Genomic DNA, 5,234 nt, shown 5'->3' on the forward strand with positions numbered 1-5,234 from the left:
TCCCCCTGATCATGCTCTCTCTCTCTCTCTCTCTCTCTCTCTCTCTCTTTGTCAAATAAATAAATAATTAAAAAAATGTAAAAGAAATGGCTCTTGAAAATATTGATGAATAAAGCAAAAAGATACAGTGCTCTCTTTCTACTAGCCAGTCAGCCTATCCATGGACAGGGTAATAGGAACGATATGCTCATAGAATTTTACAGCAGCTTCCTATTAGATTATGTAGAGATTCTCAGTGTATGACCTCAGTTCTGGGTTTACACCTTTACTGAGTGTGAAAAAGGACTCCTGCTCCATAGCCATAGCTAATCCCAGGGGCCCCAAGTTCTTTGCATAGCATCCTTTACAATAGATTTCATCTTCTTTCTTAGAGTTGTTGGTTCAAGATCCTTCCCACACTTGGCACTTAGGAAACAGTTTTTGTGCTAGGGTTTTCCAGCTCCAGTTATCTTCTCAGCATCATATACAGAATCTCCATATGTGGGACACTTCTCCGTACCTCTGTATTTCTGAGCAAATTAAGAAGTGTTTGGATTTGTCATAATCATGTGAGGTTGAACTTGGGTTTGATGCCCAGCCTCTCCTCACCGTCCATGTTGAGTGCGCCAGTGTCCTGGCTGCAACAGTAGCCTTTCAGCCTATCCTTCTTTCCATAGTAAGATTTGCAAGTAGATCTCTTCATCATGCATCACTACCACTATGCCATCTAAATTTGTCCTGCAATCCATGCACAGAAAGCTGCAGTCGGTGAACACTTCTCCCAGGACCCTGGACCTTTTCCACAAGGTTCACAGCACTCCCACAGACCCCACACTTGTTTCCAGCTCCCCCAGATGAGCATTTGAGTTGGAGGTAGGACTACACACCACTGATGGGAGCTAGGGAGGGAGGGCAGCGGGAGCACCAGGGGAGTCAGGGAGCCCAGGAAAGCCTGTACAAGTTTGGGTGTATGGATAGCTAATTCATGGAGCCTTCGTATTTTTATTTTTTCCTAATAATCCTGTATTATCTCCATACTGATTAATTTGTATATTTAATTGCTGAATACTGATCCCTTAAAAAGCATGTTATTTTTAAATTCACTAATGTTATTTGAAATTATTCTTGCTTTTTAGAACCATTATTTATTTCTTAATACTATGCATGTTCAATTATTTTCTTTAGATTCTAAAAAAATAATAACTTAATTGGGAAAAAAACAATTCAGACAAAATGTACAAACTAATTTGGTCACAAATCTTCAAAATAACAATCAAATTTCATTGACTATTTGGTTGTTCTATAGTTAGTATGGAAATAAATGGGCTATAAATAATCAGGTTTATGAAGTATAAATCTAAGCTTGTCAAGCTTAGCTAGTTAGAAACTGCTCTTTTTTTTTTTTTTTTTGTATTTCCATTAGTCATGAAAGATATGCAGAATTGCTTCCACGTCACTTTTAAGTAGCTGAACATTTCTATATATGCATATTGCCTGGGGATATTGGAAATAGAAATTCCCCCCAAATTAAGTACCAGATTGTCAAGAAGCATAAACACAAGGGGTAAAATTTTACCTTTAGCTATGTTAACGCAAATCTAGTCACAGTCATGAATATATTATTTTTCTTCTTCTGGATCTGAGATTGCTCTATCAGAAATGGAGTTTTAGCCCATTTATCCTGTGGATGTAACACATTACGTATGTACGAGAGAGTACATCTTTTTTGTTCCTTTTTTCCCTGGTAATACAAAATACAGCTAGTTGCTCATTTTCTTATAGAATCAGAACTCTCACCAACCCTAACATGGCTATACTACCAACAGATTACCTTTCCAGCATAAACCAGAGCAGTGCTTGAAGCTACTGAACTGGGCCGGCTCCCTCTCCGGGGTTACCAGGTGGCATAAGTCGACTGAATTGACCAGTGAGCTCAGTGAACCACTGGCTAATTCCATGAAGCAACCCTACCTCTCTCTCATTAAATTGATGAGTTGTTTTACAGTCTTGAGCAAATTGAAGAGTCCTGTTAGTATTGTATAGACGAAGTTCAAATGTATCAGACTGCTCAGGACACTTTTTAAATGGCCATATTTCCCACAAATACATATATGAAGGTAGAGTTTAGTGTGTGTGTGTGTGTGTGTGTGCGCACACGCACGCACGTAGAGGGGAATCAGAGTTTGTAGTCCTCAGATATCATGTAATAGATTGCATTCTTATGTTTGCTTACACTATCCACTCAAAATGCAGAAACCATAGATAACAACTAAACATGATTTCAGACAAGAAAATACAATGTCTTTGCGTTTTTATTTAAGATGGAAACACACCAAAATAATTTGAAACTATGTCTTCATTAATATTTTAGCTTATATTCATATTGCTGATATACATACCAAAAGTATTATTTTTTTACTGTCATTTATTTTACTTGTTTTCATGAATTCCACAGCATAATTGTAGATGGGCCTGCTGGGATGGTGAGATATCCATGTGTATACACGCTGGACAGTCTATAAATCACAATGTATTTAGTCTAGGAGCTGATCTTGAAGAGAGATCCTGAATCATAATAATCCAAGTGCGAGGTCCCAGGACACAAAGAAAGCTAGTATTTACCAAGGAGTTGCACCGGCCAGGCACAATCCAAGGGTTTTACATGAGTTATTTCATTTAATCCTCTCAACAGTCCTGTGAGATATGCATGGTTACTGCCTATTATTTGCACATGAGGAATGTAAGCCTTGGAGGGTTTAAGTGTCCCTACTTTTAACAGTATAACCCGTGGTCTTTTTTCCTCCCCAGTTTTACTGAGAAATAATGGACATATATCACTGTATAAGTTTAAAGTGTACATGGGGCGCCTGGGTGGCTCAGTCATTAGGCGCCTGCCTTCGGCTCAGGGCGTGGTCCCGGCGTTCCCAGATCGAGCCCCACATCAGGCTCCTTTGCTGGGAGCCTGCTTCTTCCTCTCCCAGTCCCCCTGCTTGTGTTCCCTCTCTCACTGGCTGTCTCTATCTCTGTCGAATGAATAAATAAAATCTTTAAAAAAAATAAATAAAAATAAAGTGTACAGCATGATGGTTTGACTTACATGAATTGTGAAATGACTCCCACAATAGGTTTAGCTAACATCCATCATCGAATATAGATTAAAAAAAAAAAGAAAAGAAAAAACGAATGCCCCTTTGTGATGCATAGCTTGTCTTCTTAAACAACGTATTACAGCAATGTGGGATTTTCTTCAGTGTGAGAATTCCTTGAATGGCAAGATAATATTTGTGTGATTACGGGTGTAAAATTCAAACCAGACTTTCATCCTGTCTTTAACCACACATAAAATTGAACACTGGACATCTCAGTGCTGTTACCAGTCCCTCTCTGGTTGCAACACTCATAGGATAAATACAATGCCATGACCGAAAGGTAAAAGAGGAAAAGCCATGGGGGGACACAGAGAGCAGACTAACCACATTACCTAGGCTTATCACATGGCTACACTTGAAACATCAAATAATGGAGTGTTTAAAGAATCAGAGCTAATAGGTCGATTCATTTCTTTACATAGGTGCTCTTATTCTTTTCAGATATAAATTAGCCCAATCATATTAAATATCACGCACTGTGTGTAGAGTTGGGTAATGATCTCCATCAAATAATGAGTGTGGAGGGTACACTTCACTCCGAGTGCCTTCTGTTCCAGCTGTTTCTACTTATCTTAATTTTCTTAATTGGGTTACGATTAGGTTGTGAATAAGATGTTAAGATGGGAATTGGAGCTTTTCAATAAAAGGGTTTACTTTCTTTATTGTTTTGCGGTTCTTAACTTTCAGAGGCCTATTTCTTGCTACATGTTAATTAAAAAAATATTACAAAGTGTTTAAGACAAGCTTATGGCATATAACGAATGACCTATTTACATCCTCGCAGATCTAACAACTTGCCTGCAAGAAAACCACTGTTTGGGAAAAATTCTTCGATTTCTTTAGGGATGAGATAATGTTTATTTAAAAACTGCCATGATCTCATCTGCTTCTGCCATCGTCTCCAGGCCCGACTTCACTTACTAATACGAAAGCTCTAAGCAGGACAAGGTTGGGGTTGGGATGGCACAAGTGAGGTCCAAGGTCTTGCTATTCAAGGTGTTACCCTCACATCAACGGCATCAGCATCACCTAGGAAATTGTTGGAAATTCAGAATCTTAGACCCAGTTTAGCTTCAATCCTATTGAGACAGAATCTGCATTTTAACAAGATCCCAAGGTAATTTATATGCACATTAAAGTTGAGAAACCCCGTCAGGGTCTGATTATAGCAACAAATGAAAGGCAACTCCAAATTAAAAAAAAAAAAAAGAATTGCCTCATCATGCATTCTAATCATATATTAAGAACATATGAAATCCCAACTAGGTAAAGTAGTCTTATGACAACTGGATTTAAAAGTTTAATAACATCACTAGGGTAGATTTAAAAAATAGGTTAAAAGATTTTAAAAGCATTCTGTACGAAAACTACAGAGCCAAAGTGGAGTTGGCAAGTATTCTTATGTTGGTTCTTTAGGACTGCTGTTTTCTAAGGAAGCTGGACAGTCCAATTTTCTTATCCTCAATGGGTCAGTGGTGCTGTCTGTTTGAACACGAATGTAAGGCTCTAGAGTCTGTGGAAAGTATTTCATTCCATCCATAATTTTCCTCACTGTTTTCTTACTCGTTTTAATTATTGTTAAGTCTTTTATTTATCATTTGATTTCACTTTACCCAATTAAGTGTCCTTTGCCATTAAAAAAAAATAATCAGTAATATCTTTTAACTTCTGTCCCAAAGGAGCAGATTTTTTGAGGAATGCTGTGCAACTATTTATTTGAGTTTCCAACCCTTGATATCAAAATGACTTAGTTGGGAGTTTTGCAGTTATCCTATGAGAAGCAGAACACACCTGTGAAGGTTTTCATCCTGTCAGTGGTCACTGTTATCTTTCTTCACCTGTTTCTTGGCTGTCCTGAGATTTTTAAAATATCATCCACAAATTTTATCTGCACGTTAATTATTGGACTACCCAGTTCCTGACCGAAGAGGGGTTTTATAATTTCTGTGACTGGTTCGATGGCTAGGACTGGTACTGTTTGGAACAATTTACCCAGGCTTCATGGTTATTTATGCTGCAATTTACCACGTACTTCATTGTATCCACATTATTATCTGCATTCAGAATGTCAGTATGTCCCTGTCCTGTCTTTTCCTTCACTATCAT

The 5,234-nt window shown here is 38.0% G+C and overlaps 1 pseudogene; it reads right to left on the minus strand.

Annotated features, from left to right (window-relative positions):
• Positions 1 to 265: 265 nt before the first annotated feature.
• On the minus strand, positions 266 to 5,234 carry LOC103666325 (annotated as a pseudogene).

This window comes from Ursus maritimus, unplaced genomic scaffold (assembly GCF_017311325.1).
Source record: "Ursus maritimus isolate PB19 unplaced genomic scaffold, ASM1731132v1 scaffold_36, whole genome shotgun sequence".
Lineage (NCBI taxonomy): Eukaryota > Metazoa > Chordata > Mammalia > Carnivora > Ursidae > Ursus > Ursus maritimus.